Below are 22,867 nucleotides of genomic sequence, written 5' to 3' on the forward strand. Positions count from 1 at the left end.
CTTGGTGATGTGCACATTTTAAATATTTTTGCTGGAACCCAATTTCCAAACATTGTTCATGCGCTCTTATCAGTACAGCTACATGTTCATGGGAAAGATGTGTGGCCATTTCAAAAGAAAATATGCTATCTGTAAATGACAGTGTACCACATCATCATTTAGTGATATATTTATGAAATGTGAGTTCTTAAACATGAACTGGGAATTATTACTGCTCCTGCCCAGATGACAATGCTATTAGTGACCTAAGATCATATGTACCTATATATGGGCTTGATTCTTGTTATACATGGAGCAAACATTTAGTCTAGTAAATAAAAAGTTTTTTTTGTACAGCAGAAATAGTGAACTTGCACATTTGAAGGTGCCCTCTTATGTGATAATAAAGAAAAAGGCGGCTCAATAAGACAAAATATTTGCTGAGGATCACACAGTTTGAGACCAGTTTACGGGTCAAGTACATTACAGTTAGGTCGAGTAGATTATTCAAGTTACTAGACCTGCAGGTCTTGTAACCTTTTATGATTTTTCGAGCCCTGGACCCCACGTAGATAAAAGATGACAAGAGAACAATGGGAGGCAGTCACAGTCTTACAAATAGATAAGAAGGTGATAATTAAACCCTCCAATAAGAGTGTTAATGGGGTTAATGCACCAGTTCATGCATGTTATACATCAGTTTGAGTTGAAATTGAATACATTACAGTATGCGAAGAAACGTTAAGAGAAGATCTAGTATCCTTAGTCAATATGCCAAATGGATTTTCAATCATTGATGATGAAAGTGCTGTCATATCTGGAAAGGAACAGATGCTACTTGGAGAACATTTTGTAGACACAAGTAGCACCGTAGCTGTCATCAGAGAAGAATTCCTTGGATTTGCAACCTTTAAAGAAATGGATGCTATCTCAAATATCCATAAATATGATTATGGATACATGTTCTAAATTTGGATTAAACTTAGAAAAACTCCATAGCCAAGAATATGATGAATGCTCTACAACGGCAGGAAAGGAAGGTGGCGTTCAAGCCATAATAAAGAGAAAATATCCTAATATTCTAAAAAAATTCCTAATTTAATTTTTTAAAAGCTGATTTTGCTCACTGTGCTGCAAATACACTTAATTTGGTTGCTAATGACCTGAATACTGATACTAAGATATGGAATTCTATTGGCACAGTGAAAGCCAACATCAGGTTTTTCCGTGAGAGTCCAAAAAAAAGATCTCATACTCCCAATGTGCCATTGTTGAGTGAAACAGAATGGAGAGCAAAATACAAGAGCATTAGAATGTTTAGCTCAAATTTTTAAAAGATTCTTCAGCAATTAACCTTATTGGTCACTACAGCATCAGGGAAAACATGTCAGAATGCATATCAAATGCAATGTACCTCGAGCACTGTGAGTTTTCTCTTTTGCTTGACCATAATTTCAAATTACTCATTAAGATTGGAATCTGTGATTCTGTGCAGCCAGGCTCTCCAAGCTGTTTAGCATGATATCCTCAAGGCGTGTTATCAAGTGCAAGACCTTCGGACTGTGTTCCGTGATCACAGAGATAAAGCAGATGAGCAATTTAAAGAAATATTTTCAAATGCACAACTGCAGAAAAAGTGAACATCGAACTTTGTGTTTCCAGACAGTGTGGTTGGCAAGTATTTTGTTTTCATTTTGGTTCCTCTTCTGTGGAACAATGCTATCGCCAGTCTATCTATGTGCCATACATGGACTCCATCATTACATCATTGGTAAGCCAGTTTTGCAAAGAAAACAAGAACATTTCATTCTGTTGTCACTTCACCCAAAACAAATGGCAAAAATGACACTTAACCAATACAAATGCCAGATTGCAAACATCAGAGAAATTTACAACATGGAAAACCTGGAAGCCAAAGCAATCAGATGGTTTGAGATCTGGTTAATGAAGGATGAGCAGTTTGACAATGGATTTCTAAACCACACAGATTTATTACCATGAGTCCAGCAAGCAATTCCCATTGCTTTCACATTACCAGTGACCACTTGTACAGTGGTAAGGTCTTTCAGCACAATGAGACGGGTGAAAACCTGGTTGAGGTCAACAATGGCAGATGATTGCTTATCGGGTTTGTACATAATGAGCATACATTGAGCAAAAATTACTGAAAACAACCAACAGCTTGCACAAGACCACAGATGCTTACAGTTCCTTTTTCGAGATCACAAACTAGTGAACAATAACTGCATGAATCTACTCATTGAAAAATGTGATTGTTAAATTTGAGCAAGAGTGTAGATGTTTGCAGGTCCTAATCTGCCACAGTTATCAAAGTTAAAGTTTATATGTTGTATTTTCCAATTTGGATGAAAACAGTTATTTATATACGTATATTTAAGTTAATATATTTAATGTTATTTATTGTAATATATTTAAGTTAATACTTTTTCAAAATAAATACATTTGTCATATATTTTAATTGTCATTGTGCACGTTAACAGAAAATGCAGATTCCAATCTATTTTTATTTTTTATAATTAAGTTGTAATGCCTTAGTCATGTGCGTATGAATAATGTGATGCATTCAGTGGTGTTAACATGAAAACTGATTTAAAATTGCCAATCAGACAATGGCAGCTTGATCCTCCTGTGAAGCTTTTGCATCAGGTTTCTCAATCCTTTGCATGCCTGCGCTTTATGTGATAATGGCTATGCCCTTTGACATTGTCCTTTGACACTGACCTTTTCCTTTGCCTCTAGCAGCTGTAGAGGTGGAAGGATGCTCTGTATGTGTGGTAACCTTTATCGTCTGACCCCAGACATCACCTCAGGCCTCGGATTGTCATCTTCGCCATCCCAGGCCGAGGGAGAGAGGTCTCTGAGCAAGTGTCTGCACAGGTAGGAGTCTTCCTGTCCACCTCTCTAATCCCCGCTTCTGGACAACCTTAACTCCCCACTCCCCTATTTCAAGCTACAGCCTCTCCCTGCCTGCATCCCACTTCACCTAAACCCCTTCCCACTCCTCCTGCTCAGTCTCTCCTCCTCCCCTGTGCAGCCTCTCCCCTCATCCCACCTCTCCTGTGCAGCCTCTCCCCTCCCCACATCTCCTGTGCAGCCTCTCCCCTTCCCACCCCTCCTGTCCACCTCTCGCCTTCCCACCCCTCCTGCCCACCTCTCACCAGCCAGCTTCTGGACAACTTTAACTCTCCACTCCCCCACTTCAAGCTATGGCCTCTCCCCGCCTTCGCCCCCCTTCACCTAAACCCCTTCCCACACCTCCTGCTCAGTCTCTCCTCCTCCCCTGTGCAGCCTCTCCCCTCATCCCACCTCTCCTGTGCAGCCTCTCCTTCTCTCCCCTTTCCACTTCACATCTCCTGCGCAGCCTCTCCCTTCCCACCTCTCCTGTGCAGCCTCTCTCTTTCCCACCTCTCCTGTGCAGATTCTCCCCTTCCCACCTCTACCATGCAGCCTCTCCTCCTCTCCCCTTCCCAGCTCTCTTGTGCAGGCTCTCCTCCTCTCCCCACCTCCCCTGTGCAGCCTCTCCTCCTCTCCCCACCTCTCCTGTGCAGCCTCTCCTCCTCTCCCCTTCCCACCTCTCGCGTGCAGCCCCTCATCCTCTCCCCACCTCTCCTGTGCAGCCTCTCCTCTCCCCTTCTCCCCTCTCCAGTTCAAGCTCTCCTCCTTTCCTGTGCAGCCTCTCCCCTTCCCATCTCTCCTGTGCAGCCTCTCCCCATGCCACCTCTCCTGTGCAGCCTCTCCCCTTCCCACCTCTCCTGTACAGCCTCTCCCCTTTCCGCCTCTCCTGTGCAGCCTCTCCCCATCCCACCTCTCCTGTACAGCCTCTCCCCTTCCTGCCTCTCCTGTGCAGCCTCTCCCCTTCCCACCTCTCCTGTGCAGCCTCTCCTGTACAGCCTCTACCCTTCCCATCTCTCCTGTGCAGCCTCTCCTCCTCTCTCCACCTCTCCTGTGCAGCCTCTCCTCCTCTCCCCTTCCCACCTCTCCCGTGCAGCCCCTCCTCCTCTCCCCACCTGTCCTGTGCAGCCTCTCCTCTCCCCACCTCTCCAGTTCAAGCTCTCCTCCTCTCCTGTGCAGCCTCTCCCCTTCCCACCTCTCCTGTGCAGCCTCTCCTCTTCCCACCTCTCCTGTGCAGCCTCTCCCCTTCCAGCCTCTTCTGTGCAGCCTCTCCCCTTCCCGCCTCTCCTGCACAGCATCTCCCCTTCCCGCCTCTCCTGCACAGCATCTCCCCTTCCGCCTCTCCTGCACAGCATCTCCTCTGTGCAGCCTCTCCCCTTCCCACCTCTCCTGTACAGCCTTCCCCCTCCCACTTCTCCTGTGCAGCCTCTCCCCCTCCCAACTCTCCTGTGCAGCCTCTCCCCCTCCCGCCTCTCCTGTGCAGCCTCTCCCCTCCTACCTCTACCATGCAGCCTCTCCTCTACCCTTCCAATTTGGTGTTTGTGTGATGGGTTATTCTAGCTTTTGTTCATTACAGTTAGTTTACTTGTCACTTCTTAGCCCGCCGTCTCTATCAATTTAGTCCGTTGTGTCTTTCAGAGTTAGTCTCAGACTGACAGGCCTGTGATTTCCCCTTCCGGGTCAGAGAGGGCAGAGACTGCACCAGCAGTGAATGCAGTCACTTATGGCCTCTTCTTCCCTTTGGCTCCTGCAGCTGTATGAGGTGGAAGGATCCTCTGTCTGTGTGGTGACCTTCATCTTCTGACCCCAGACATCACCCCAGGCCTCGGATTGTCATCTTCAGCGTCCCAGGCCGAGGGAGAGAGGGCTCTGAGCAGGTGTCCGCGCAGGTAGGAGTCTTCCTGTCCACCTCTCCCCTCTCCGCTTCTGGACAACCTTAATTCTCCCCTTCCCCACTTCAAGCTATGGCCCCTCCCTGCCTGAGTCCCACTTCACCTGTCCCCTTCCCACCTCTCCTGTGCATCCTCTCCCCTTCCCACTCCTCCTGTTCAGCCTGTCCCATTCCCACCTCTCCCCTTCCAACCTCTCCTGTACAGCCTCTTCCCTTCCCGCCTCTCCTGTGCAGCCTCTCTCCTTACCACCTCTCCTGTACAGCCTCTACCCTTCCCATCTTTCCTGTGCAGCCTCTCCTCCTCTCCCCACCTCCCCTGTGCAGCCTCTCCTCCTCTCCCCTTCCCACATCTCCCGTGCAGCCCCTCCTCCTCTCCCCACCTCTCCTGTGCAGCCTCTCCTCTCCCCTTCCCACCTCTCCAGTTCAAGCTCTTCTCCTCTCCTGTGCAGCTTCTGCCCTTTCCTCCTCTCCTGTGCAGCCTCTCCCCTTCCCACCTCTCCTGTGCAGCCTCTCCCTTTCCCGCCTCTCCTGTGCAGCCTCTCCCCTTCCTGCCTCTCCTGCACAGCCTCTCCCCTTCCCACCTCTCCCCTTCCCACCTCTCCCGCTCCCACTTCTCCTGTACAACCTCTCCTGTGCAGCATCTCCCTTTCCCACCTTTCCTGTGCAGCCTCTCCCACTCCGCTGTGCAGCCTCTCCCACTCCCCTGTGCAGCATCTACCCCTCCCCTGTGCATCATCTCCCCCTCCCCTGTACATCGTCTCCCCCTCCCCTGTGCACCATCTCCCCTTCCCACCTCTCCTGTACAGCCTCTTCCCCTCCCACCTCTCCTATACAGCCACTTCCCCTCCCACCTCTCCTGTACAGCCTCTCAACCTCCCACCTCTCCTTTGCAGCCTCTCCTCCTCCCCCTTCCCACCTCTCCTGTGCAGCCTCTCCTCCTACCACCTCTCCTGTGCAACCTCTCCCCCTCCCACCTCTCCTGTGCAACCTCTCCCCCTCTCCTGTGCATCCTCTCCCCTTCCCTTCTCTCCTGTGCAGCCTCTACCATTCCCACCTCTCCTGTGCAGCCTCCCCCTCCCAACTCTCCTGTGCAGCCTCTCCTGTACAGCCTCTACCCTTCCCACCTCTCCTGTGCAGCCTCTCCCCTTCCCTCCTCTCCTGCGCAACCTCTCCCCTTCCCACCTCTCCTGCGCAGCCTCTCCCCTTCCCACCTCTCCTGCGCAGCCTCTCCCCTTCCCACCTCTCCTGCGCAGCCTCTCTCCGTCCCACCTCTCCTGCGCAGCCTTTCCCCTTCCCACCACTCCTGCGCAGCCTTTCCCCTTTCCACCACTCCTGCGCAGCCTTTCCCCTTCCCACCACTCCTGCGCATCCTCTCCCTCTCCCACCTCTCCTGTGCATCCTCTCCTCTCCCCTTCTCTCCTGTGCACCCTCTACCATTCCCACCTCTCCTGTGCAGCCTCCCCCTCCCACCTCTCCTGTGCAGCCTCTCCTGTACAGCCTCTACCCTTCCCACCTCTCCTGCGCAGCCTTTCCCCTTCCCTCCTCTCCTGCGCAGCCTCTCCCCTTCCCACCTCTCCTGCGCAGCCTCTCCCCTTCTCACCTCTCCTGCGCAGCCTCTCTCTGTCCCACCTCTCCTGCACAGCCTTTCCCCTTCCCACCACTCCTGCACAGCCTTTCCCCTTCCCACCACTCCTGCGCAACCTCTCCCCTTCCCACCTCTCCTGCGCAGCCTCTCTCCGTCCCACCTCTCCTGCGCAGCCTCTCCCCTTCCCACCTCTCCTGTACAGCCTCTCTCCGTCCCACTTCTCCTGCGCAGCCTCTCCCCTTCCCACCACTCCTGTGCAGCCTCTCTTCGTCCCACCTCTCCTGCACAGCCTCTCCCCTTCCCACCTCTCCTGCGCAGCCTCTCCCATTCCCACCTCTCCTGTACATCCTCTCTCCGCCCCACCTCTCCTGCGCAGCCTCTCCCCTTCCCACCACTCCTGTGCAGCCTCTCTCCGTCCCACATCTCCTGTACAGTCTCTCACCCTTCCACCTCTCCTGTGCAGCCTCTCCCCTTCCCACCTCTCCTGTGCAGCCTCTCCTCCTACCACCTCTCCTGTGCTACCTCTCCCCCTCCCACCTCTCCTGTGCAACCTATCCCCGTACCACCTCTCCTGTACATCCTCTCTCCGCCCCACCTCTACTGCGCAGCCTCTCCCCTTCCCACCACTCCTGTGCAGCCTCTCTCCGTCCCACATCTCCTGTACAGTCTCTCACCCTTCCACCTCTCCTGTGCAGCCTCTCCCCTTCCCACCTCTCCTGTTCAGCCTCTCCTCCTACCACCTCTCCTGTGCAACCTCTCCCCCTCCCACCTCTCCTGTGCAACCTATCCCCCTCCCACCTCTCCTGTGCATCCTCTCCCCTTCTCTCCTGTGCAGCCTTTACCCTTCCCACCTCTCCTGTGCAGCCTCCCCCTCCCACCTCTCCTGTGCAGCCTTTCCCCGTCCAACCTCTCCTGTGCAGCCTCTACCCTTCCCACCTCTCCTGTGCAGCCTCTACCCTTCCCACCTCTCCTGTGCAGCCTCCACCTCCCACCTCTCCTGTGCAGCCTCCACCTCCCACCTCTCCTGTGCAGCCTCTCCCCGTCCCACCTCTCCTGTGCAGCCTCTCCCCGTCCCACCTCTCCTGTGCAGCCTCTCCTCCTACCACCTCTCCTGTGCAACCTCTTCCCTTACCACCTCTCTTGTGCAGCCTCTCCTGTTCAGCCTCTGCCCTTCCCACCTCTCCTGCGCAGCCTCTCCCCTTCCCACCTCTCCTCCTCTCCCCTTCCCACCACTCCTGTGCAGCCTCGCCCCTCCCACCTCTCCTGTGCAGCCTCTCCCCGTCCCTCCTCTTCTGTGCAGCCTCTCCCCTTCCCACCTCCCCTCTTTTCCTCTCCCCTCCCACCTCCCACCTCTCCCCTCCCACCTCTCCCCTCCCTCTCTACCTTGCAGCCTCGCCCCTCCTACCTCTACCGTGCAGCCTCTCCTCTTCTCTCCTTTCAATTTGGTGTTTGTGTGTTGGGTTATTCTCGCTTTTGTTCATTACAGTTAGTTTATGTGTCACTTCTTAGCCCGCCGTCTCTTTCAATTTAGTTAGTTCTCTCTTTCAGAGTTTGTCTCAGACTAGTAGGCCGGTGCTTTCCTTTTCCGGGCCAGCGAGGGCAGAGACAGCACCAGCAGTGAATGCAGTCACTTCCGGCCTCTTCTTCCCTCCGGCTCCAGCAGCTGTAGGGGTGAAAGGATCCTCTGTCTGTGCGGTGACCTTCACCCTCTGACCCCAGACATCACCCCCGGCCTCAGATTGTCATCTTCACCGTCCCAGGCCGAGGGAAAAGGGAGAGAGGGCTCCGAGCAGGTGTCTGCGCAGGTAGGAGTCTTCCTGTCCACTTCTCCCCTCCCTGCTTCTGGACAACCTTAACTCTGCACTCCCCCACTTCAAGCTATGGCCTCTCTCCGCCTGCGTCCCCTTCACCTCTCCCCACCTCACCTCTCCCTTTCTCACCTCTCCCCTTCCCACCTCACCTGTGCAGCCTCTCCCCTTCCCACTTCACCTGTGCAGTCTCTCCCCTCTCACCTGTGCAGCCTCTCTCTCCCCTTCCCACCTCACCTGTGCAGCCTCTCTCTCCCCTCCCCACCTCTCCTGTGCATCCTCTCCCCTTCCCTCCTCTCCTGTGCAGCCTCTCCCCTCCCCACCTCTCCTGCGCAACCTCTCCCCTTCCCACCTCACCTGCGCAGCCTCTCCCCTTCCCACCTCTCCTGCGCAGCCTCTCTCCGTCCCACCTCTCCTGCGCAGCCTTTCCCCTTCCCACCACTCCTGCGCAGCCTTTCCCCTTCCCACCACTCCTGCGCAGCCTTTCCCCTTCCCACCACTCCTGCGCATCCTCTCCCTCTCCCACCTCTCCTGTGCATCCTCTCCTCTCCCCTTCTCTCCTGTGCACCCTCTACCATTCCCACCTCTCCTGTGCAGCCTCCCCCTCCCACCTCTCCTGTGCAGCCTCTCCTGTACAGCCTCTACCCTTCCCACCTCTCCTGCGCAGCCTTTCCCCTTCCCTCCTCACCTGCGCAGCCTCTCCCCTTCCCACCTCTCCTGCGCAGCCTCTCCCCTTCTCACCTCTCCTGCGCAGCCTCTCTCTGTCCCACCTCTCCTGCACAGCCTTTCCCCTTCCCACCACTCCTGCACAGCCTTTCCCCTTCCCACCACTCCTGCGCAACCTCTCCCCTTCCCACCTCTCCTGCGCAGCCTCTCTCCATCCCACCTCTCCTGCGCAGCCTCTCCCCTTCCCACCTCTCCTGTACAGCCTCTCTCCGTCCCACCTCTCCTGCGCAGCCTCTCCCCTTCCAACCACTCCTGTGCAGCCTCTCTCCGTCCCACCTCTCCTGCACAGCCTCTCCCCTTCCCACCTCTCCTGCGCAGCCTCTCCCATTCCCACCTCTCCTGTACATCCTCTCTCCGCCCCACCTCTCCTGCGCAGCCTCTCCCCTTCCCACCACTCCTGTGCAGCCTCTCTCCGTCCCACATCTCCTGTACAGTCTCTCACCCTTCCACCTCTCCTGTGCAGCCTCTCCCCTTCCCATCTCTCCTGTGCAGCCTCTCCTCCTACCATCTCTCCTGTGCTACCTCTCCCCCTCCCACCTCTCCTGTGCAACCTATCCCCGTACCACCTCTCCTGTACATCCTCTCTCCGCCCCACCTCTACTGCGCAGCCTCTCCCCTTCCCACCACTCCTGTGCAGCCTCTCTCCGTCCCACATCTCCTGTACAGTCTCTCACCCTTCCACCTCTCCTGTGCAGCCTCTCCCCTTCCCACCTCTCCTGTTCAGCCTCTCCTCCTACCACCTCTCCTGTGCAACCTCTCCCCCTCCCACCTCTCCTGTGCAACCTATCCCCCTCCCACCTCTCCTGTGCATCCTCTCCCCTTCTCTCCTGTGCAGCCTCTACCCTTCCCACCTCTCCTGTGCAGCCTCCCCCTCCCACCTCTCCTGTGCAGCCTCCCCCTCCCACCTCTCCTGTGCAGCCTCTCCCCGTCCAACCTCTCCTGTGCAGCCTCTACCCTTCCCACCTCTCCTGTGCAGCCTCCACCTCCCACCTCTCCTGTGCAGCCTCCACCTCCCACCTCTCCTGTGCAGCCTCCACCTCCCACCTCTCCTGTGCAGCCTCTCCCCGTCCCACCTCTCCTGTGCAGCCTCTCCCCGTCCCACCTCTCCTGTGCAGCCTCTCCTCCTACCACCTCTCCTGTGCAACCTCTTCCCTTACCACCTCTCTTGTGCAGCCTCTCCTGTTCAGCCTCTACCCTTCCCACCTCTCCTGCGCAGCTTCTCCCCTTCCCACCTCCCCTCTCCTCCTCTCCCCTTCCCACCACTCCTGTGCAGCCTCGCCCCTCCCACCTCTCCTGTGCAGCCTCTCCCCGTCCCTCCTCTTCTGTGCAGCCTCTCCCCTTCCCACCTCCCCTCTCCCCTCCCACCTCCCACCTCTCCCCTCCCTACCTTGCAGCCTCGCCCCTCCTACCTCTACCGTGCAGCCTCTCCTCTTCTCTCCTTTCAATTTGGTGTTTGTGTGTTGGGTTATTCTCGCTTTTGTTCATTACAGTTAGTTTACGTGTCACTTCTTAGCCCGCCGTCTCTTTCAATTTAGTTAGTTCCCTCTTTCAGAGTTTGTCTCAGACTAGTAGGCCGGTGCTTTCATTTTCCGGGCCAGCGAGGGCAGAGACAGCACCAGCAGTGAATGCAGTCACTTCCGGCCTCTTCTTCCCTCCGGCTCCAGCAGCTGTAGGGGTGAAAGGATCCTCTGTCTGTGCGGTGACCTTCACCCTCTGACCCCAGACATCACCCCCGGCCTCAGATTGTCATCTTCACCGTCCCAGGCCGAGGGAAAAGGGAGAGAGGGCTCCGAGCAGGTGTCTGCGCAGGTAGGAGTCTTCCTGTCCACTTCTCCCCTCCCTGCTTCTGGACAACCTTAACTCTGCACTCCCCCACTTCAAGCTATGGCCTCTCCCCGCCTGCGTCCCCTTCACCTCTCCCCACCTCACCTCTCCCTTTCTCACCTCTCCCCTTCCCACCTCACCTGTGCAGCCTCTCCCCTTCCCACTTCACCTGTGCAGCCTCTCCCCTTCCCACTTCACCTGTGCAGTCTCTCCCCTCTCACCTGTGCAGCCTCTCTCTCCCCTTCCCACCTCACCTGTGCAGCCTCTCTCTCCCCTCCCCACCTCTCCTGTGCATCCTCTCCCCTTCCCTCCTCTCCTGTGCAGCGTCTTCCCTCCGCACCTCTCCAGCGTCTCACCTCCCCACCTCTCCTGTGCCGCCTCCTCTCCTCTCCTGTGCCGCCTCCCCTCTCCCTGTCCCCCATTCCTCTCCCCCTCCTTGTTCCTCACCTCGACAGTCAGCTTGAACTCACTGAGGAGGTGCCTGGGGAGCAGAGAGTGGGGCCATCAGTCCTCCTCGGGGTCAGGGGAAGGGGCTGCTGTATTCTGAAGGGCTGCTGGGCCTCAGACCTGCTTCACTTGCTGTGGTATCTAACACCCTGACCCTCCGGGCCCTGCCAAGTACCACGCATCACGGGTTCATAGCTGCTAAGTTTTCTGTCTGCTTATGTCTGACATTTCAATGTTCTTAGTGTGCATATGTGTAACATGTCAACATCCTATGTATGATATTATGATTGACACTTTATTGTGAGAGGAACAAAGCAATTATTGTCATGTAATAAGACTATAGAAATGACTTCCGTTTGTCCTTAGTAATGGTCTTGAGAGGACATTAAAACAGTTGAAACACTCTTGAGGTGATTAAGCAAGGTTTATCAGAGCTGAGGGCTTTGCTAGAATAAATGAAAGGCTGGAGTGGATCATCACCAGCTTAGCTCAGCTGTGGGAAGGCAGCCTGCACTAACTGGCCGGACCACAGCTTCGGGTCACAGGGGCAGGTGGGTGCTCTCTCGATACAGAGGCTGACCAGTGCTGTGTGTGCTCCGGGCTCACTGCAGACACTGGCAGTGCTACTGCTCTCTTTCGCTACACAGGCCCAGCAGGATAGATCACACGGTGCACATCGGGCAGGCGATGCACATTCAGCAGTGTGCGCAGTGGGAAAACCCTGTGGCTGGCGCACCAAACCAGGATGCGGGGACCACTGGTTACTACGAATGTTATTTGTGATTAAGAGACCACACAGCTGATATTCGTGACTAATTAGGTACCCTTTGGTGATGCCGGGATTTATCCAATAGGGGTTAGTTTAACCCGCCTTGTGTGGTACTTGGCAGAGCTGGAGGTTAGAATGTAGTAAATATAGTCCACACTGTATGATGTAATCCAAGTAGGTTTATTCAGGTAGATAACAAGTAGCTTAGATCCTGTACAGCAGTCTATAAGTCCTCATAAACAGCCCCCCCAGGAGCAGCCTACTAGCTGCTCAGCCCCATCCACCAACTGTTATCACTCACACCAGTCACTCAAACATTCCACTCATGGCCCACACACCAAAATTCCACACAGAATATTCACACTGGCTGAGCAGCTAGGAACAAGATAACATAGTATATAATAACACAACATGAGAATACTACAGTGTGGTACTTGGCAGAGCTGGAGGTTAGACTAGTGTCTGTTTCACTGCACTGAAATGCGTTGATTGCGCATTTTTAGACTAGCGCACCGACCACGTGTGTGATGTGCTTAACAACAAGGAGCTGTGCAGCGAGCGTACGCGCTACATGTGTCTGCTGCATACTGTGGCTGCTGTTATCTCAATCAGGCACTGGCAGCAACAACATTCGATTTTACTTTTGTGCTTCGACTGTGCCGGGCACTTCAGCCATCCCGGCTCTCACTCCAGCCTCGCCTCCACTGTGCCACGTGGCCTCAAAGCCAGGGCCTGGTAAATAAAAAGAAATACAAGACCGAGCAGTGCACTCGCATGTAGGATCGGGGGTGGCACCCTGCATGTTGTTTTTTGTCAAGGCGCCTTCTCCACTTAGCCCTCGGCGGCACCCAGTGCAAAGAGTGGGGTGGCGGGCGGCAGTTATGTTATTTCCTTGCTGCCCTCCCCATACTATCAGAGGAGCGTTTGTTATGCGCGAGGAAAGCTCAGCTGACTTTAAAGCCCCTTTGAAGCTGCGCTGTCCTGCCTGCGTCTGCTGTCTCTGTCCTTGCTTTGCTGTTTGGTGTTTTTAACTTCCAATCCAGATTGCTTCATCACTTTGTGGTAAGAAGCACTGTGAAGGTGTCAGTGGCTCCCATATCTGAACTCTGTGTTGTCACTCCCGCAGCGCTCAGAAGCAGCAAGGGATGTTTTAAAGCACTGGCAAAGTGGGCAGTTGTGGAGGGGCCCACTGAGAAGGTGAACTGTCTCGGTGGACACGTCTTCTGCTGCTCCTGCATCATCACAACGTGCTGAGTGGAAAGAAATCAAAACGTTCCTTGTCCTCATAATAGGGAAATGTCGCAAATTAAAAAATATCCAGCTCATGACCTTCAGCTTTACCTGTCCCAGGACGACATTTTGTGCAAGTAATAAAGAGAGACTCGGGCCGTTCTGCGAACAGGACAAGAGCATAAAATGCTGACTCTGCAGAAAGTCACTGAGTCCCAAATATGAAGATGCCAAGGAGTCCAAGGTATGTGCGTGGAAGTTTAGGCATCACAAGCCTCATGCAGGAAAAAGCTGCTGAGGAGCACACTAGAGAGAATCAAACACTTTAGATTTAGATGGGCAGCTTCCTTTTTTTCCAAACTAAAATTGATCTAGCTTTACCTTTTTTCTCACACTTAAATCATCAGTTCAAATGCAGGTTCATGTTTAAAGAACGACCCAGTCCATATTGCCTTGTTAGTCTTTACAGCATAAGGGGAGTCTGTGGCAGACATGTTTAAATAATGTATTCAACCTATTTGTAATGCTGTTGACCCATAAACTGTTTTCAAATTATGTGAACTTGGGCAACTATTTTAAATAATTCAGCCGCATTTTTCTTCATTCTCACATATGAGAGCACCTTCAAATGTGCGAGTACAGCTTGTCTGCTGTACAAAGAACTCTTTTGTTTGATTTAATAGACTAAACCTTTTTTCCATATATAATACAAATCTAGCCACAGGATACACATGACTGCTGACTTGCCTCTTAGTTTATTAACAGCATTGTCATCAGGACGGGGACAGGAATGTTTCTGAAATCATGTTTAAAAACGATCACTTTAAATAAATACATAATTAAAGCATGAAGTGGTAGCACACTGTCATTTGTAATCAGCAGATTTTACATTTAACCCCTTCCACGCGGAGGTAATTCCCACGAGGCGGGGGGGGGCGGCGGCGGTGGCGCTGTGCTCGTGACGAGCCCAGCTTGTCATGAGGCACAGTGGAGCTGTACTCATGACGAGCTGAGCTCGTCACGACCCCGCCCCCTGATTGATTCTCCCGCACAGGCGGGGAATCAACCGCGTTCGGGCGGGCCACGACGGTTATGACGAGCCCAGCTCATCATGAGCACAGCTCCACTGTGCCTCATGACGAGCTGGGCTCGTCATGAGCACCGAAGCGGTTAAATTGCCACAAACTTTCCCACTGACATGCAGCTTTACTGGTAAAAGTATATAGTGTCTAAACAATAATGTTGTCAATATCACCAAGGAACGTTTTCGGGTTTGTTTTGTTCCTATTTAACTCTTTTTTGCATCACACTTCTTAATTACAAAAAAGGTGCTTTCATAATGCCTGATATATTTTGATACATTTTGAAATATTTGTAATATTAATTAACAGCCTATTTATGTAAATGTTAGGTGTTAGAGAAAAATAACTGACAACTTCAGACAGCTCACTAGACAAAAACCTCTAACTCTAGTAAGTGAGAGAAAATAAACTCGATTTTCCAAGCAGCAGTTAGTAAAAAGACAAACTGACATTTGACCACTTTCCTTGAACAGACCGCAAATGTGTCAAGGTAAAAACAAGATTGAAATGCATCTTTATTGCTCATTCACTTTCTGAATGAACAGAACACCTGTTCCTTTCCAGCCTAAATTCACTCGCCAGATGGGACTAGTAGGTGAAAAAATAGCTTAGTCTGATAAAACTTTACTCGCAATTGCGAGTGGGCACGTACATTTTTTGAGGCCTGTATGGCAATGCGCTCTATGCAGGCACCACCAACTAACTCATGCAAAGACTCCAGATGATCCAGAACACGGCCATCGGACTGATCCTCAACCTGCCCAAGAGAACCCACATCACCTAGGACCTGAAAGACCTCCACTGGATATCGGTCCAGAAGAGATGCCATTTCAAGATCCTGACCCACGCCTACAAAGCCCTCCACGACCAAGGACCCGGCTAAATGAACCACTGCCTGCACCTCCACAGACACTCCTCCCACCCCCCGGAGCCTTCACTCCGCACACCTCGCCCTTGCACAGATCCCTTGAATACTCTGATGCTGCACCGGAGGACGCGCCCACATTCCTGCCTCCATCTCCGCACAGCACCCTTGCTGACGGACTTCAGGAAGGGGCGCAAGACCCGGCTCTTCAACTGAAACTTTCATCAAGCGCCTGGATGCCCTCTCGGGTGACAATCTGCACGCTACATGTATGACTTGATTGATTGATTTAATTGCTGCATAGCCCCAGGTATTGCATATCTTCAAGCATTACTAGTTGGACTGTGGTTATTGAAGGTTGATGTGAAGACGTCTTTTCCAAATAAAATTCTGCAACACTTTATCATTGCAAAGGAATACGTCATCATTCTGTGTTATCTAGGACTTCTTTTTTACATTTCGGGACCATTCTGTTTTATATGGAAAGAGCAAACACATAATATTAAATGCGGTACAAGCTTGGTAAAATAGAGTAGGAAAAAGGCAACACGCAGTGAAATCAGGTGTAAAAGCGCTAGTTCTGCAGTACAAGGTGCAACACTAACATGGATAAAAGAAGATGTTAATGTGTTCAGTGTTGTATTGGTAAGGGATCATTGTGTAGTTGGAACGAGACTCGTCACACAAAAGTATTGAAATGCACTCATACACACCCAGAAAATATAGGAATGTCCCACATAAGGAAAATACAAATCTGGCAGCCACGCTGACCCGGACTGTTCACAGAAACTCCCTTCACAGAGGGACCCTAGTGCTGTGTGGAGCATGAGGTGCAGACAGGGCAGGGTCTGATCTGTCCCAGGCTTGTAGTGTAGTAACACGTATAGCATTTTGATCACCCTGACAATGTGCAAAAGCAGGTTTTCAAAGAATGTAGCACAGTTTCCCTGTGTTGTGCTATGGATTGAACTTCATTAAGTATATATGGGTAGTGTTTTAGTGGACATGAGCACCAGAGTCCTATTTTTATCTTGTTTGTCATTGCAACAGTGCATGGATCTGATGCGAAAATGGGTGAGAAATAAGACACTTTTCCTTGGGTGCCAGTGTTGGATGGGTACAAACTGTGTGAGTTTGTGTGGCAACTGTTATGGAGTTTTACCTGCATACAGAGTCTGCTCAAACCCCAGAGCAAGTGTGCAGCTTTATCTGTGCACCAGTGTAGGGGAAAAGTGAGAAAAAAGATGCGCTCATCCCTGCAAGTGGATACCTACCAGTTTTGGCTTGGTCTCTCTTCGATGTGAGCGTAGGAAGTGCCCACACATGAGATGATACCACTCTTGGGGCGGGTACAATCTTTCATTATCTACAGCATGGGTGCTCATAACATTTTTGCAGGACATAATTGTCTGCGGCAGTGGCAGCGTCTGCATTAGGGCATTGGGCCTCCACCCTTCTGATTTTGAGCTCTGGATTTTTTTCCCATATGTTCTTACATGTAATATGTACCTTCCCTCAGAGCATCAATTGCAGTCACCAATTATGGAATGACCATTGCGCGTGTATGGGATTCTTTCTGATAGCTCAGAGGAGCTTTTAAATATACAAACAGCAAGCGCTGGGTCCAGCCTCCCGTGGATCCTGTTACATTTTGTTGTTTTTCTGCTCCCTGAAATTACTGATGTAGGTGCCTAAACACTGAGCTGCCATTAGACATACTGGCCCCCCCCCTCACTCCTGTGCCCTTGTACCTAGATCCAGACGGTGCATTAGACTAGTGCTGCGCAGCTAAGGCCATGCTCAGTGCTGAATTTGTGCCCTGGTTGCCAGTGCACTGATAACATATAGCACTGCATTGTAATTTCATTTATCTCTTCTTGCGTCCTGGCCCCGCCACCCCTACTTCACTGTCTACAGCCCACAGTTATTTCAATCCCTAATGTGCGGTCCATCCGGGAAGTTGCCGACCCCCTGCAAGAGTGAGGGATCAGGAGGCAATTGGTGACATCGGGTACATTTCCATAAATCAGATGGCTCCATGGAACCAGGTACAAATACAGACCCGTGCATTGGTCAGCAGCTGACCCCTGAAGATCTGCAACTCCTATATAAAAGGAGGCAGTGTGCAGGGATTAGAAGGACACTGGGCGAGCAACAGCTTGTTAATGAGGTGCCTTAAATGGTATTTCATGACCTTAAAGTTACCTTTGGCACAAGACTGTCTCTATTTACAATCAGGAAAGTGTATTTGTTGTGCTTGATCTCATTAAAATGGAAAAGGTTGAAAGAGTGGTGCTGCCTGGCTTTGAGAAAGGAAAGAGTCTGTTGTGTTTGAATGTAGGTTTCTGTTCATATTAGTTCGTTTTGCTCAATTTCGTTTCTTCCTAAATCTAAACATTTTGGTGGAATAAAAGGCTTCTTGGATGAAAGACAACTGCCTGAAGCTTAACACTTAGAACACTGAGGTCCTGATCTTCGGCAAACACACCGCCTTCCAGAACAACTCCTGGTGGCCTTCGAAACTCGGATCCACCTCCACGCCAAAACACCACACCTGCACCCTCGGTATCATCCTTGACAGTGAACTCTATTAATCACCAGTTCAATGCCGTTTCTTCATCCTGCTTCCGCAAGTTCCACGTGTCCTGCAAAATCTGCAAGTGGCTCCCGATCTGTACCAAGAAGACTGGAACGCTAGCCCTCATCACCAGTCGACTGGACTATGGCAGGCCTCGAAAAATTATAAAAAGTTTACTAGACCAGCAGGTCTAGTGACTTAAATAATTTATTCGACAGATAAACTGGTTTCAAATGAGGTGAACGTGGGCAACTATTTTAATTATTGAGCCACATTTTTCTTCATTCTCACATATGAGAGCACCTTCGAACGTGCGAGTTCAGCTTGTCTGCTGTACAAAGAACTCTTTAGTTTGATTTAATAGACTAAACCTTTTTTCCATATATAATACAAATCTAGCCACCGGATACACATGACCGCTGACTTGCCTCTTAGTTTATTAACAGCATTGTCATCAGGGTGGGGACAGGAATGTTTCTGAAATCATGTTTAAAAACGATCACTTTAAATAAATACATAATTAAAGGATGAAGTGGTAGCACACTGTCATTTGGAATCAGCAGATTTTACATTTAAATGGCCACAACATTTCCCACTGACATGCAGCTTTACTGGTAAAAGTGTATAGTGTGTAAACAATAATGTTGTCAATATCACCAAGGAACGTTTTCTGGTTTGTTTTGCTCCTATTTAACTCTTTGTTTGCATCACACTTCTTAATTACAAAACAAGGTGCTTTCATAATGCCTGATATATTTTGATACATTTTGTAATATCAATTAACAGGCTATTTATTTAAATGTTATGTGATGGAGAAATATAACTGACATCTTCAGACAGCTGAACTTTAGTAAGAGAGAGAAAATAAACTCAATTTTCCAAGCAGTAGTTAGTAAAAAGAGAAACTGGCATTTGACCTCCTTCCTTGAACAGACAGCAAATGTGTCAAGATAAAAACAAGATTTAATGGCATCTTTATTGCTCATTCACTTTCTAAATGAACAGAACACCTGTTCCGTTCCATCCTAAATTCACTCGCCAGATGGGACTAGTAGGTGATAGCTTGCTCTGATAAAACTTTACTCGCAATTGCGAGTGGACGCGTACATTTTTCAAGGCCTTTATGGCAATGCACTCTATGCAAAGACTCCAGACGGTCCAGAACACAGCCGTTAGACTGATCCTCAACCTGCCCAAGAGAACCCACATCACCCAGGACCTGAAAGACCTCCACTTGCTACCTGTCCAGAAGAGATGCCATTTCAAGATCCTGACCCACGCCTACAAAGCCCTCCACGACCAAGGACCCGGCTAAATGAACCACTGCCTGCACCTCCACCGACACTCCTCCCACCCCTGGAGCCTTCACTATGGACAACTTGCCCTCGCACACATCCCTTGCATACTCTGATGCTGCACGGTAGAACGCTCCTTCTCCCACATCAAGGCCAAAGTCTGGAACACCCTCCACCTACGCACAGCACCCTTGCTGACTGATTTCAAGAATGGGTGCAAGACCCGGCTCTTCGACTGAAACTTGCAACAAGCGCCTGATTACCCTCTCGGGTGACAATCTGCGCACTACATGACTTGACTGATTGATTTAATTGCTGCATAGCCCCAGGTATCGCACATCTTCAAGCATTAGTAGTTGAACTGTGGTTATTGAAGACATCTTTTCCATATAAAATCCTGCCACACTTTTTCATGGCAAAGGACTACGTCATCATTCTGTGGTCTTGGAGTGTCATGTAGAATTTTCTTTTACATTTCGGAACCATTCTGTTTTATATGGAAAGAGCAGACACATAATATTAAATGCGGTACAAGCTTGGTAAAATAGAGTAGGAAAAAGGCAACACGCAGTGAAATCTGGTGTAAAAGCGCTAGTTCTGCAGTACAAGGTGCAACACTAACATGGATAAAAGAAGATGTTAATGTGTTCAGTGTTGTATTGGTAAGGGATCATTGTGTAGTTGGAACGAGACTCGTCACACAAAAGTATTGAAATGCACTCATACACACCCAGAAAATATAGGAATGTCACACATAAGGAAAATACAAATCTGGCAGCCACGCTGACCCGGACTGTTCACAGAAACTCCCTTCACAGAGGGACCCTAGTGCTGTGTGGAGCATGGGGTGCAGACAGGGCAGGGTCTGATCTGTCCCAGGCTTGTAGTGTAGTAACACGTATAGCATTTTGATCACCCTGACAATGTGCCAAAGCGTGTTTTCAAAGAATGTAGCACAGTTTCCCTGTGTTGTGCTATGGATTGAACTTCATTAAGTATATATGGGTAGTGTTTTGGTGGACATGAGCACCAGAGTCCTATTTTTATCTTGTATGTCATTGCAACTAGAAATACGACACTTTTCCTTGGGTGCCAGTGTTGGATGGGTACAAACTGTGTGAGTTTGTGTGGCAATTGTTTTGGTGTTTTACCTGCATACAGAGTCTGCTCAAACCCCAGAGCAAGTATGCTGCTTTATCTGTGCACCAGTGTAGCGGCTAAGTGAGAGAGAAAAGATGCGCTCATCCCTGCAAGTGGATACCTACCAGTTTGGCTTGGCCTCTCTTGGATGTGAGCATAGGAAGTGCCCACACATGATATGATACCACTTCTGGGCGGGTACAATCTTTCATTATCTACAGCGTGGGTGCACTGCTCATAACATTTTTGCAGGACATAATTGTCTGCGGCAGTGGCAGCGTCTGCATTAGGGCATTGGGCCTCCACCCTTCTGATTTTGAGCTCTGGATTTTTTTCCCATATGTTCTTACATGTAATATGTACCTTCCCTCAGAGCATCAATTGCAGTCACCAATTATGGAATGACCATTGCGCCTGTATGGGATTCTTTCTGATAGTGCTGATCTTTTCACTTCCTTGATTGGAAAGAGAGAGAAGCTCCAGGAGTGACCTCATCATGCCGATGAAATCTAGTCTCAAAGGGCTTTGGCATGATGCAGTCAGACCCTATGATACTTCCTTGGTCTCTTGTTTCTTTTGTTTGTTTTAGTTCAGTAAAACGGGCCAACTGCAAGGCTCTCCGAGTCATGAAATGTTTTTTTGCTCTTCATTTATCATATAGACTTTAATTCTTTAGAAAGTCTATCAAGATCTCACAGAATAATATCTTCTACTTTCCTTAGAATTTAGCCCTGCAGACGCCTTCTTAGTTTCAGAGAGCGGCTGGGGCTCCACCTCCAGTGTACTCCGATTAAAGGAAAAGGTAAGTGTCATTTTAACACAGGTAAAATTAAAAAATCTCAAAATAATTGGATAGCCGATTCTTCTCATCTATTCCTGTTCTTCCCAAATATATCTTTTCCAGCCATGTTCTTCTTTCTATAGTACATTTTTTTTCTCTCTTTCTCCTGTCTGTTTTATAATTTCTTCTGCTTTGTTTCTCATTCCTTCACACTCTCTTCTGTTCACCTCCCATCACAAGAATAAGTCCATTAGTTAGGCCATCAAGCCTTACTTCTAAAAGAAAATAAACCCAGGTGATTTTAGGGCTCGCCCTGTAAGCAGGATTCTATGCAAGATTTTCATGGTTTTGCCCCCAGTTGTCCTCCTTGGGCTCCGCATCAGCCTCTACCTGTACTCTTCCCTACCAGTTCCTACCCCTGTCACGCACCTGGTCAGCCACGGTCCTCATCAGAACTATGGCGGGGCCACAGCGTTTCCAGGTGTTGTGCAGGCTCCCATCACTGTTGTTGGTCTGCATTTTGAGGTCTGCCTCTTGGCTCTGTGGTCCTCCTTCCCCCAACAGCAGCTCCTCGTTTTCGATTCCTCCTGGCTGTCATATGTGCTGTAGCTCCTCATCGTGTTCCCTGTGCAGCCGTGAGTCGACTCCTCACTGGTGGTCCTCCACTTCCCAGGTCTTGGGGTCAAAGATTGCCAGCAGGAGAGAACCTTTTATAGTCCTTTGTTGGTGTTCCCTCCCCATGTCTTTCCTCTGTATTGCTCTTTCTGTCTTCTAATTTTTCCTTCTTTCCCTGTTTGTCAGTCTTTCTGCTATTTCTACATTTCCCTCTCTTCTTCCTTTGCAGTTCTTTGTCTGCCGAGGGTGTCGTTAGGTCTCCTCCTGCTTAGGTAAGTACTCTCATCCAGCTTATTTTTTCATAATGTCCAAAGCTGCTAAATCATACATTGTTCGGTTAGCTCTCTGTAACCAGAAATACAACACTGTACTTTACTCTCCATACTACTAGAAAGACATAATTAAAACCACATGTTGAATAACTAGCACATATTCAACCCACAAGCTGGAGGCTACTTTTGTATTTGGTTTACTCTTGACACACAAAAACATGAAACCAATATATAGGCATTTTCAATAACACTGAGATTAATGACTACATATTTCAGACCCTTAGCACACTGCAAATGGTTTACATCGCCTGGACACACTTGTACTTTTCTTTCTGCAAGGCTATGGCAATAGATAATTGACAACAAGTGACTGCCCACAGCTCAGAAGTCTTCTGGGGGACACAAGCTATTTTTTTTCTAAATTACCATACTGTTCTCTACCAGCTCCTCATACTCAAACATATGATGCTCTGCTTCACTATCCACTCTACCAGCAAGGCAGAATGTAACCCAAAATTCATATTGAAGCCACACTTTACATCAACCAGAGGCATAATGTAAAAAGCAAAACCTGTGGTGCACGTATGCATCTTTTATAAGTGACAGTCATGTCGAACCACAAGTCTCTTAAACAACACGTACACTCCCACAGAATGTGTGATGCCGGACTTTGCTTTCACTCTGGCAATGCCCAGTCTGCAAGGAATCGGCAGATTCTAAGGCTGTGGATTGTCGGCTGGGGGTCCTTTGTCTCTATGTGGATGCTGTGCTCGGTATGATCATCAGGCAGATTGTTAGGCTGTGGATTGTCAGATGGGGGTCATTTGTCTCTATGTGGATGCTTTTCTCTGTATGATCATCAGGCAGATTGTTAGGCTGTGGATTGTCAGCTGGGGGTCCTTTGTCTCTATGTGGATGCTGTGCTCTGTATGATCATCAGGCAGATTGTTAGGCTGTGGATTGTCAGATGGGGGTCATTTGTCTCTATGTGGATTCTTTTCTCGGTATGATCATCAGGCAGATTTTTAGGCTGTGGATTGTCAGCTAGAGGTCATTTGTCTCTATGT

At 50.0% G+C, this 22,867-nt stretch overlaps 1 long non-coding RNA gene and 1 pseudogene across 2 annotated transcripts in view; one reads left to right on the forward strand and one right to left on the reverse strand.

The window, feature by feature from the left end:
• Positions 1-7,991, reverse strand: part of LOC146799911 (uncharacterized) — a 62,732-nt gene extending 54,741 nt beyond the window's left edge. Inside the window, exon 1 of the long non-coding RNA XR_014967599.1 lies at positions 7,774-7,991. This is a non-coding gene — a long non-coding RNA (uncharacterized LOC146799911). The remainder of the gene's footprint in view (positions 1-7,773) is intronic.
• A 2,320-nt stretch (positions 7,992-10,311) lies between these two features.
• Positions 10,312-22,867, forward strand: part of LOC146799912 (uncharacterized) — an 87,493-nt pseudogene continuing 74,937 nt past the window's right edge. The window contains exons 1-3 of the transcript XR_014967595.1: positions 10,312-10,711; positions 20,855-20,934; positions 21,758-21,800. The product of XR_014967595.1 is annotated as an uncharacterized LOC146799912 (transcript). The remainder of the gene's footprint in view (positions 10,712-20,854; positions 20,935-21,757; positions 21,801-22,867) is intronic.

Source organism: Triturus cristatus, chromosome 8 (assembly GCF_964204655.1).
Source record: "Triturus cristatus chromosome 8, aTriCri1.1, whole genome shotgun sequence".
Lineage (NCBI taxonomy): Eukaryota > Metazoa > Chordata > Amphibia > Caudata > Salamandridae > Triturus > Triturus cristatus.